The sequence below is a fragment of the Chiloscyllium plagiosum genome, unplaced genomic scaffold (genome assembly GCF_037043375.1).
Source record: "Chiloscyllium plagiosum isolate Xiang-an unplaced genomic scaffold, Cpla_swu_hap1 HiC_scaffold_16, whole genome shotgun sequence".
NCBI classification, from domain to species: Eukaryota; Metazoa; Chordata; class Chondrichthyes; order Orectolobiformes; family Hemiscylliidae; genus Chiloscyllium; species Chiloscyllium plagiosum.
The window spans coordinates 10,464,288-10,478,087 of record NW_028270154.1 but is presented as its reverse complement, the minus strand read 5'-3'; the positions used below and the strand labels follow the sequence as shown (position 1 = coordinate 10,478,087).

Here is a 13,800-nt window from a genome sequence, read left to right as displayed (position 1 = left end):
AAGAGAAAGGAGAAAAAGAGAGAAAGAGAAAGGAGAAAAAGAGAGAAAGAGAAAGAGAAAAAGAGAGAAAGAGAAAAAGAGAGAAAGAGAAAGAGAATAAGAGAGAAAGAGAAAGAGAAAGGAGAAAAAGAGAGAAAGAGAAAGGAGAAAAACAGAGAAAGAGAAAGAGAAAAAGAGAGAAAGAGAAAAAGAGAGAAAGAGAAAGAGAATAAGAGAGAAAGAGAAAGAGAAAGGAGAAAAAGAGAGAAAGAGAAAGGAGAAAAAGAGAGAAAGAGAAAGGAGAAAAAGAGAGAAAGAGAAAAAGAGAAAGAGAAAAAGAGAGAAAGAGAAGGAGAAAGAGAAAAAGAGAGAAAGAGAAGGAGAAAGAGAAAAAGAGAGAAAGAGAAAGGAGAAAAAGAGAGAAAGAGAAAGGAGAAAAAGAGAGAAAGAGAAAGAGAAAATGAGAGAAAGAGAAAGAGAAAGGAGAAAAAGAGAGAAAGAGAAAGAGAATAAGAGAGAAAGAGAAAGAGAAAGGAGAAAAAGAGAGAAAGAGAAAGAGAAAAAGAGAAAGAGAAAAAGAGAGAAAGAGAAGGAGAAAGAGAAAAAGAGAGAAAGAGAAAGGAGAAAAAGAGAGAAAGAGAAAGAGAAAAAGAGAGAAAGAGAAAGAGAAAGGAGAAAAAGAGAGAAAGAGAAAGAGAATAAGAGAGAAAGAGAAAGAGAAAGGAGAAAAAGAGAGAAAGAGAAAGAGAAAAAGAGAAAGAGAAAAAGAGAGAAAGAGAAGGAGAAAGAGAAAAAGAGAGAAAGAGAAGGAGAAAGAGAAAAAGAGAGAAAGAGAAAGGAGAAAAAGAGAGAAAGAGAAAGGAGAAAAAGAGAGAAAGAGAAAGAGAAAAAGAGAGAAAGAGAAAGAGAAAGGAGAAAAAGAGAGAAAGAGAAAGAGAATAAGAGAGAAAGAGAAAGAGAAAGGAGAAAAAGAGAGAAAGAGAAAGGAGAAAAAGAGAGAAAGAGAAAGGAGAAAAAGAGAGAAAGAGAAAGAGAGAAAGAGAAAGAGAAAAAGAGAGAAAGAGAAGGAGAAAGAGAAAAAGAGAGAAAGAGAAAGAGAAAGGAGAAAAAGAGAGAAAGAGAAAGAGAATAAGAGAGAAAGAGAAAGAGAAAGGAGAAAAAGAGAGAAAGAGAAAGGAGAAAAAGAGAGAAAGAGAAAGGAGAAAAAGAGAGAAAGAGAAAAAGAGAAAGAGAAAAAGAGAGAAAGAGAAGGAGAAAGAGAAAAAGAGAGAAAGAGAAGGAGAAAGAGAAAAAGAGAGAAAGAGAAAGGAGAAAAAGAGAGAAAGAGAAAGGAGAAAAAGAGAGAAAGAGAAAGAGAAAATGAGAGAAAGAGAAAGAGAAAGGAGAAAAAGAGAGAAAGAGAAAGAGAATAAGAGAGAAAGAGAAAGAGAAAGGAGAAAAAGAGAGAAAGAGAAAGAGAAAAAGAGAAAGAGAAAAAGAGAGAAAGAGAAGGAGAAAGAGAAAAAGAGAGAAAGAGAAAGGAGAAAAAGAGAGAAAGAGAAAGAGAAAAAGAGAGAAAGAGAAAGAGAAAGGAGAAAAAGAGAGAAAGAGAAAGAGAATAAGAGAGAAAGAGAAAGAGAAAGGAGAAAAAGAGAGAAAGAGAAAGAGAAAAAGAGAAAGAGAAAAAGAGAGAAAGAGAAGGAGAAAGAGAAAAAGAGAGAAAGAGAAGGAGAAAGAGAAAAAGAGAGAAAGAGAAAGGAGAAAAAGAGAGAAAGAGAAAGGAGAAAAAGAGAGAAAGAGAAAGAGAAAAAGAGAGAAAGAGAAAGAGAAAGGAGAAAAAGAGAGAAAGAGAAAGAGAATAAGAGAGAAAGAGAAAGAGAAAGGAGAAAAAGAGAGAAAGAGAAAGGAGAAAAAGAGAGAAAGAGAAAGGAGAAAAAGAGAGAAAGAGAAAGAGAGAAAGAGAAAGAGAAAAAGAGAGAAAGAGAAGGAGAAAGAGAAAAAGAGAGAAAGAGAAGGAGAAAGAGAAAAAGAGAGAAAGAGGAGAAAGAGAAAAAGAGAGAAAGAGAAAGAAAGTGAGAAAGTGAGATACAGGAAAGGAGAGAGCGACACAGCAAGAGAGCGAGCGCGCGAGAGCGACACAGCAAGAGAGCGAGCGCGCGAGAGCGACACAGCAAGAGAGCGAGCGCGCGAGAGCGACACAGCAAGAGAGCGAGCGCGCGAGAGCGACACAGCAAGAGAGCGAGCGCGCGAGAGCGACACAGCGAGAGAGCGCGCGAGAGCGACACAGCGAGCGAGCGCGCGAGAGCGACACAGAGAGCGAGCGCGCGAGAGCGACACAGAGAGCGAGCGCGCGAGAGCGACACAGAGAGCGAGCGCGCGAGAGCGACACAGAGAGCGAGCGCGCGAGAGCGACACAGAGAGCGAGCGCGCGAGAGCGACACAGCCAGAGAGCGAGCGCGCGAGAGCGACACAGCCAGAGAGCGAGCGCGCGAGAGCGACACAGCCAGAGAGCGAGCGCGCGAGAGCGACACAGCGAGCGAGCGAGAGCGACACAGCCAGAGAGCGAGCGCGCGAGAGCGACACAGCCAGAGAGCGAGCGCGCGAGAGCGACACAGCAAGAGAGCGAGCGCGCGAGAGCGACACAGCAAGAGAGCGAGCGCGCGAGAGCGACACAGCAAGAGAGCGAGCGCGCGAGAGCGACACAGCAAGAGAGCGAGCGCGCGAGAGCGACACAGCGAGAGAGCGCGCGAGAGCGACACAGCGAGCGAGCGCGCGAGAGCGACACAGAGAGCGAGCGCGCGAGAGCGACACAGAGAGCGAGCGCGCGAGAGCGACACAGAGAGCGAGCGCGCGAGAGCGACACAGAGAGCGAGCGCGCGAGAGCGACACAGAGAGCGAGCGCGCGAGAGCGACACAGCCAGAGAGCGAGCGCGCGAGAGCGACACAGCCAGAGAGCGAGCGCGCGAGAGCGACACAGCCAGAGAGCGAGCGCGCGAGAGCGACACAGCGAGCGAGCGAGAGCGACACAGCCAGAGAGCGAGCGCGCGAGAGCGACACAGCCAGAGAGCGAGCGCGCGAGAGCGACACAGCCAGAGAGCGAGCGCGCGAGAGCGACACAGCGAGCGAGCGCGCGAGAGCGACACAGCGAGCGAGCGCGCGAGAGCGACACACAGCGAGCGAGCGCGCGAGAGCGACACACAGCGAGCGAGCGCGCGAGAGCGACACACAGCGAGCGAGCGCGCGAGAGCGACACACAGAGCGAGCGCGCGAGAGCGACACACAGAGCGAGAGCGAGAGAGCGACACACAGAGCGAGAGCGAGAGAGCGACACACAGAGCGAGAGCGAGAGAGCGACACACAGAGCGAGAGCGAGAGAGACACAGAGCGAGAGAGAGAGAGACAGACAGACAAAGAGCGAGAGAGAGAGAGAGACACAGAGCGAGAGAGAGAGAGAGAGACAAAGAGCGAGAGAGAGACAGACAGACACAGAGCGAGAGAGAGAGAGCGAGAGAGAGACAGAGCGAGAGAGCGACACACAGAGCGAGAGAGAGACGCACAGAGCGAGAGAGAGAAATAGAGCGACACAGAGCGAGAGAGAGAAATAGAGACGCACAGAGCGAGAGAGAGAGAGAGCGAGCGAGAGAGAGCGCGGCACACACAGAGCGCGAGAGAGACACACACACAGCGCGAGAGAGACACACACACAGCGCGAGAGAGACACACACACAGCGCGAGAGAGACACACACACACACAGCGCGAGCGAGAGACACACACACACAGCGCGAGAGAGAGACACACACACACAGCGCGAGAGAGAGACACACACACAGCGCGAGAGAGACACACACACACAGCGCGAGAGAGACACACACACACAGCGCGAGAGAGACACACACACAGCGCGAGCGAGACACACACACACACAGAGCGCGAGAGACACACACACACACAGCGCGAGAGAGACACACACACAGCGCGAGAGAGACACACACACACACAGCGCGAGAGAGACACACACACAGCGCGAGAGAGACACACACACAGCGCGAGCGAGACACACACACACACAGAGCGCGAGAGACACACACACACACACACAGCGCGAGAGAGAGACACACACACAGCGCGAGAGAGAGACACACACACAACGCGAGAGAGACACACACACACAGCGCGAGAGAGACACACACACAGCGCGAGAGAGACACACACACAGCGCGAGCGAGACACACACACACACACACAGAGCGCGAGAGACACACACACACACACACACAGCGCGAGAGAGACACACACACACACACAGCGCGAGAGAGAGACACACACACAGCGCGAGAGAGACACACACACAGCGCGAGCGAGACACACACACACACAGAGCGCGAGAGACACACACACACACACACAGCGCGAGAGAGACACACACACACAGCGCGAGAGAGACACACACACACAGCGCGAGAGAGACACACACACACAGCGCGAGAGAGACACACACACACAGCGCGAGAGAGACACACACACAGCGCGAGAGAGACACACACACAGCGCGAGCGAGACACACACACACACACAGAGCGCGAGAGACACACACACACACACACAGCGCGAGAGAGACACACACACACACACAGCGCGAGAGAGAGACACACACACAGCGCGAGAGAGAGACACACACAGCGCGAGAGAGAGACACACACACAGCGCGAGAGAGAGACACACACACACAGCGCGAGAGAGAGACACACACACAGCGCGAGAGAGACACACACACACAGCGCGAGAGAGACACACACACACAGCGCGAGAGAGACACACACACACAGCGCGAGAGAGACACACACACACAGCGCGAGCGAGACACACACACACAGCGCGAGCGAGACACACACACACACACAGAGCGCGAGAGACACACACACACACACACACAGCGCGAGAGAGACACACACACACAGCGCGAGAGAGACACACACACACAGCGCGAGAGAGACACACACACACAGCGCGAGAGAGACACACACACACAGCGCGAGCGAGACACACACACACAGCGCGAGCGAGACACACACACACAGCGCGAGCGAGACACACACACAGCGCGAGCGAGACACACACACACACACAGAGCGCGAGAGACACACACACACACACACAGCGCGAGAGAGACACACACACAGCGCGAGAGAGACACACACACACAGCGCGAGAGAGACACACACACAGCGCGAGAGAGACACACACACACAGAGCGCGAGAGACACACACACACACACACAGCGCGAGAGAGACACACACACACAGCGCGAGAGAGAGACACACACACAGCGCGAGAGAGACACACACACAGCGCGAGAGAGACACACACACAGCGCGAGAGAGACACACACAGCGCGAGAGAGACACACACAGCGCGAGAGAGACACACACAGCGCGAGAGAGACACACACACAGAGCGCGAGCGAGACACACACACAGAGCGCGAGCGAGACACACACACAGAGCGCGAGCGAGACACACACACACAGCGCGAGCGAGACACACACACACAGCGCGAGCGAGACACACACACACAGCGCGAGCGAGACACACACACACAGCGCGAGCGAGACACACACACACAGCGCGAGCGAGACACACACACACACAGAGAGAGACACACACACAGCGCGAGAGAGACACACACACACAGCGCGAGAGAGACACACACACACAGCGCGAGAGAGACACACACACACAGCGCGAGAGAGACACACACACACAGAGCGAGAGCGAGAGAGCGACACACAGAGCGAGAGCGAGAGAGACACAGAGCGAGAGAGAGAGAGACAGACAGACAAAGAGCGAGAGAGAGAGAGAGACACAGAGCGAGAGAGAGAGAGAGAGACAAAGAGCGAGAGAGAGACAGACAGACACAGAGCGAGAGAGAGAGAGCGAGAGAGAGACAGAGCGAGAGAGCGACACACAGAGCGAGAGAGAGACGCACAGAGCGAGAGAGAGAAATAGAGCGACACAGAGCGAGAGAGAGAAATAGAGACGCACAGAGCGAGAGAGAGAGAGCGCGAGCGAGAGAGAGCGCGGCACACACAGAGCGCGAGAGAGACACACACACAGCGCGAGAGAGACACACACACACACAGCGCGAGCGAGAGACACACACACAGCGCGAGTGAGACACACACACACACAGAGCGCGAGAGAGAGACACACACACAGCGCGAGAGAGAGACACACACACACAGCGCGAGAGAGAGACACACACACACAGCGCGAGAGAGAGACACACACACAGCGCGAGAGAGACACACACACACAGCGCGAGAGAGACACACACACACAGCGCGAGAGAGACACACACACACAGCGCGAGAGAGACACACACACACAGCGCGAGAGAGACACACACACAGCGCGAGCGAGACACACACACACACAGAGCGCGAGAGACACACACACACACAGCGCGAGAGAGACACACACACAGCGCGAGAGAGACACACACACACAGCGCGAGAGAGACACACACACACACAGCGCGAGAGAGACACACACACAGCGCGAGAGAGACACACACACAGCGCGAGCGAGACACACACACACACAGAGCGCGAGAGACACACACACACACACACAGCGCGAGAGAGAGACACACACACAGCGCGAGAGAGAGACACACACACAACGCGAGAGAGACACACACACACAGCGCGAGAGAGACACACACACAGCGCGAGAGAGACACACACACAGCGCGAGCGAGACACACACACACACACACAGAGCGCGAGAGACACACACACACAGCTCGAGAGAGACACACACACACACAGCGCGAGAGAGAGACACACACACAGCGCGAGAGAGACACACACACAGCGCGAGCGAGACACACACACACACAGAGCGCGAGAGACACACACACACACACACAGCGCGAGAGAGACACACACACACAGCGCGAGAGAGACACACACACACAGCGCGAGAGAGACACACACACACAGCGCGAGAGAGACACACACACACAGCGCGAGAGAGACACACACACACAGCGCGAGAGAGACACACACACAGCGCGAGAGAGACACACACACAGCGCGAGCGAGACACACACACAGCGCGAGCGAGACACACACACACACACAGAGCGCGAGAGACACACACACACACACACAGCGCGAGAGAGACACACACACACACACAGCGCGAGAGAGAGACACACACACAGCGCGAGAGAGAGACACACACAGCGCGAGAGAGAGACACACACACAGCGCGAGAGAGAGACACACACACACAGCGCGAGAGAGAGACACACACACACAGCGCGAGAGAGAGACACACACACAGCGCGAGAGAGACACACACACACAGCGCGAGAGAGACACACACACACAGCGCGAGAGAGACACACACACACAGCGCGAGAGAGACACACACACACAGCGCGAGCGAGACACACACACACAGAGCGCGAGAGACACACACACACACACACAGCGCGAGAGAGACACACACACACAGCGCGAGAGAGACACACACACACAGCGCGAGAGAGACACACACACACAGCGCGAGAGAGACACACACACACAGCGCGAGCGAGACACACACACACAGCGCGAGCGAGACACACACACACAGCGCGAGCGAGACACACACACACAGCGCGAGCGAGACACACACACAGCGCGAGCGAGACACACACACACACACAGAGCGCGAGAGACACACACACACACACACAGCGCGAGAGAGACACACACACACAGCGCGAGAGAGACACACACACACAGCGCGAGAGAGACACACACACACAGCGCGAGAGAGACACACACACACAGCGCGAGAGAGACACACACACAGCGCGAGCGAGACACACACACACACACAGCGCGAGCGAGACACACACACACACACAGAGCGTGAGAGACACACACACACACACAGCGCGAGAGAGAGACACACACACACAGCGCGAGAGAGACACACACACACAGCGCGAGCGAGACACACACACACAGCGCGAGCGAGACACACACACACAGCGCGAGAGAGACACACACACACAGCGCGAGAGAGACACACACACACAGCGCGAGAGAGACACACACACAGCGCGAGACAGACACACACACATACAGAGCGCGAGAGACACACACACACACAGCGCGAGAGAGAGACACACACACACAGCGCGAGAGAGAGACACACACACACACAGCGCGAGCGAGACACACACACACAGCGCGAGCGAGACACACACACACAGCGCGAGCGAGACACACACACACAGCGCGAGCGAGACACACACACAGCGCGAGCGAGACACACACACACACACAGAGCGCGAGAGACACACACACACACACACAGCGCGAGAGAGACACACACACACAGCGCGAGAGAGACACACACACACAGCGCGAGAGAGACACACACACACAGCGCGAGAGAGACACACACACACAGCGCGAGAGAGACACACACACAGCGCGAGCGAGACACACACACACACACAGCGCGAGCGAGACACACACACACACACAGAGCGTGAGAGACACACACACACACACAGCGCGAGAGAGAGACACACACACACAGAGCGCGAGAGACACACACACACACAGCGCGAGAGAGACACACACACACAGCGCGAGAGAGACACACACACACAGCGCGAGAGAGACACACACACACAGCGCGAGAGAGACACACACACACAGCGCGAGAGAGACACACACACACAGCGCGAGAGAGACACACACACACAGCGCGAGTGAGACACACACACACAGCGCGAGCGAGACACACACACACAGCGCGAGCGAGACACACACACACAGCGCGAGCGAGACACACACACACAGAGCGCGAGAGAGACACACACACACACAGCGCGAGCGAGACACACACACACACAGAGCGCGAGAGACACACACACACACAGCGCGAGAGAGAGACACACACACACAGCGCGAGCGAGACACACACACAGAGCGCGAGAGACACACACACACACAGAGCGCGAGAGACACACACAGAGCGCGAGAGACACACACACACACAGAGCGCGAGAGAGAGACACACACACAGAGCGCGAGAGAGAGACACACACACACAGCGCGAGAGACACACACACACACACACACAGCGCGAGCGAGACACACACACACACAGAGCGCGAGAGACACACACACACACAGAGCGCGAGAGACACACACACACACAGAGCGCGAGAGACACACACACAGCGCGAGAGAGAGACACACACACAGCGCGAGAGAGACACACACATCGCGAGAGAGACACACACACACAGCGCGAGAGAGACACACACACACAGCGCGAGAGAGACACACACACAGCGCAAGAGAGACACACACACAGCGCGAGAGAGACACACACAGCGCGAGAGAGACACACACAGCGCGAGCGAGACACACACACAGAGCGCGAGCGAGACACACACACACAGCGCGAGCGAGACACACACACACAGCGCGAGCGAGACACACACACACAGCGCGAGCGAGACACACACACACAGCGCGAGCGAGACACACACACACAGCGCGAGCGAGACACACACACACAGCGCGAGCGAGACACACACACACACAGAGAGAGACACACACACAGCGCGAGAGAGACACACACACACAGCGCGAGAGAGACACACACACACAGCGCGAGAGAGACACACACACACAGCGCGAGAGAGACACACAGCGCGAGAGAGACACACACACACAGCGCGAGAGAGACACACACACACAGCGCGAGAGAGACACACACACAGCGCTAGAGAGACACACACACAGCGCGAGAGAGACACACACACAGCGCGAGAGAGACACACACACAGCGCGAGAGAGACACACACACAGCGCGAGAGAGACACACACAGCGCGAGAGAGACACACACAGCGCGAGAGAGACACACACACACAGCGCGAGAGAGACACACACACACAGCGCGAGCGAGACACACACACACAGCGCGAGCGAGACACACACACACAGCGCGAGCGAGACACACACACACACAGAGAGAGACACACACACACACACAGAGAGACACACACACAGCGCGAGAGAGAGACACACACACAGCGCGAGAGAGAGACACACACACAGCGCGAGAGAGAGACACACACACAGCGCGAGAGAGACACACACACACAGCGCGAGAGAGACACACACACACAGCGCGAGAGAGACACACACACACAGCGCGAGAGAGACACACACACAGCGCGAGAGAGACACACACACAGCGCGAGAGAGACACACACAGCGCGAGAGAGACACACACAGCGCGAGCGAGACACACACACAGAGCGCGAGCGAGACACACACACAGAGCGCGAGCGAGACACACACACACAGCGCGAGCGAGACACACACACACAGCGCGAGCGAGACACACACACACAGCGCGAGAGACACACACACACACAGAGCGCGAGAGACACACACACAGCGCGAGAGAGAGACACACACACACAGCGCGAGAGAGAGACACACACACACAGCGCGAGCGAGACACACACACACAGCGCGAGCGAGACACACACACACACAGAGCGCGAGAGACACACACACACAGAGCGCGAGAGACACACACACACACAGAGCGCGAGAGACACACACACACAGAGCGCGAGAGACACACACACACACAGAGCGCGAGAGACACACACACAGCGCGAGAGAGACACACACACACAGCGCGAGCGAGACACACACACACAGCGCGAGCGAGACACACACACACAGCGCGAGCGAGACACACACACACAGCGCGAGCGAGACACACACACACACACAGAGCGCGAGAGACACACACACACAGCGCGAGAGAGAGACACACACACACAGCGCGAGAGAGAGACACACACACACAGCGCGAGAGAGACACACACACACAGCGCGAGAGAGACACACACACAGCGCGAGAGAGACACACACACAGCGCGAGAGAGACACACACACAGCGCGAGAGAGACACACACACAGCGCGAGAGAGACACACACACAGCGCGAGAGAGACACACACACAGCGCGAGAGAGACACACACAGCGCGAGAGAGACACACACAGCGCGAGAGAGACACACACAGCGCGAGAGAGACACACACAGCGCGAGCGAGACACACACACACAGCGCGAGCGAGACACACACACACAGCGCGAGCGAGACACACACACACAGCGCGAGCGAGACACACACACACAGCGCGAGCGAGACACACACACACAGCGCGAGCGAGACACACACACACAGCGCGAGCGAGACACACACACACACACAGAGAGACACACACACACACAGAGAGAGACACACACACACAGAGAGAGACACACACACACAGAGAGAGACACACACACAGCGCGAGAGAGACACACACACACAGCGCGAGAGAGACACACACACAGCGCGAGAGAGACACACACACACAGCGCGAGAGAGACACACACACAGCGCGAGAGAGACACACACACAGCGCGAGAGAGACACACACACAGCGCGAGAGAGACACACACACAGCGCGAGAGAGACACACACACACAGCGCGAGAGAGACACACACACAGCACGAGAGAGACACACACAGCGCGAGAGAGACACACACAGCGCGAGAGAGACACACACAGCGCGAGAGAGACACACACACACAGCGCGAGAGAGACACACACACAGCGCGAGAGAGACACACACAGCGCGAGAGAGACACACACACACAGCGCGAGCGAGACACACACACACAGCGCGAGAGAGACACACACACACAGCGCGAGAGAGACACACACACACAGCGCGAGAGAGACACACACACACAGCGCGAGCGAGACACACACACACAGCGCGAGCGAGACACACACACACAGCGCGAGCGAGACACACACACACAGCGCGAGCGAGACACACACACACAGCGCGAGCGAGACACACACACACACAGAGAGAGACACACACACAGCGCGAGAGAGAGACACACACACAGCGCGAGAGAGAGACACACACACAGCGCGAGAGAGACACACACACACAGCGCGAGAGAGACACACACACAGCGCGAGAGAGACACACACAGCGCGAGAGAGACACACACAGCGCGAGCGAGACACACACACACAGCGCGAGCGAGACACACACACACAGCGCGAGCGAGACACACACACACAGCGCGAGCGAGACACACACACACACAGAGCGCGAGAGACACACACACACACAGAGCGCGAGAGACACACACACACAGCGCGAGAGAGAGACACACACACACAGCGCGAGAGAGAGACACACACACACAGCGCGAGAGAGACACACACACACAGCGCGAGAGAGACACACACACAGCGCGAGAGAGACACACACACAGCGCGAGAGAGACACACACACAGCGCGAGAGAGACACACACAGCGCGAGAGAGACACACACAGCGCGAGAGAGACACACACAGCGCGAGAGAGACACACACACAGCGCGAGAGAGACACACACACACAGCGCGAGAGAGACACACACACAGCGCGAGAGAGACACACACAGCGCGAGAGAGACACACACAGCGCGAGAGAGACACACACAGCGCGAGAGAGACACACACACAGAGCGCGAGCGAGACACACACACACAGCGCGAGCGAGACACACACACACAGCGCGAGCGAGACACACACACACAGCGCGAGCGAGACACACACACACAGCGCGAGCGAGACACACACACACACAGAGCGCGAGAGACACACACACACACAGAGCGCGAGAGACACACACACACACAGAGCGCGAGAGACACACACACACACAGAGCGCGAGAGACACACACACACACAGAGCGCGAGAGACACACACACACAGCGCGAGAGAGACACACACACACAGCGCGAGCGAGACACACACACACAGCGCGAGCGAGACACACACACACAGCGCGAGCGAGACACACACACACAGCGCGAGCGAGACACACACACACAGCGCGAGCGAGACACACACACACAGCGCGAGCGAGACACACACACACAGCGCGAGCGAGACACACACACACAGCGCGAGCGAGACACACACACACAGCGCGAGCGAGACACACACACACACAGCGCGAGCGAGACACACACACACAGCGCGAGCGACACACACACACACAGAGCGCGAGAGACACACACACACACAGCGCGAGCGAGACACACACACACAGCGCGAGCGAGACAGACACACACAGCGCGAGCGAGACAGACACACACAGCGCGAGAGACACACACACACACAGCGCGAGCGAGACACACACACACAGCGCGAGCGAGACAGACACACACAGCGCGAGCGAGACAGACACACACAGCGCGAGAGACACACACACACAGCGCGAGCGAGACAGACACACACAGCGCGAGCGAGACACACACACAGAGCGCGAGAGACACACACACACACAGCGCGAGCGAGACACACACACACAGCGCGAGCGAGAGCGCGACACAGAGCGAGAGCGCGACACAGAGCGAGAGCGCGACACAGAGCGAGAGCGCGACACAGAGCGAGAGCGCGACACAGAGCGAGAGCGCGACACAGAGCGAGAGCGCGACACAGAGCGAGAGCGCGAGAGAGAGAGAGAGAGACAGCGAGAGAGAGAGAGACACACACACATACAGAGTGAAAAAGAGAGAGAGAGAGACACACACATACAGAGTGAAAAAGAGAGTAAGAGAGACACAGCAAGAGAGAGAGAGAAAGAGAGACACAGCAAGAGCAAAAGAGAGCCAGAGAGCGAGAGACAGACAGACACAGAGCCAGAGAGCGAGAGACAGACAGACACAGAGCCAGAGA

General features: G+C 56.1%; 1 protein-coding gene across 5 annotated transcripts in view; it reads right to left on the bottom strand.

Moving 5' to 3' along the window:
- tnip1 (TNFAIP3 interacting protein 1) overlaps positions 1-13,800 on the bottom strand; it is a 146,053-nt gene that overhangs the window by 55,832 nt on the left and 76,421 nt on the right. The window lies entirely within an intron of this gene.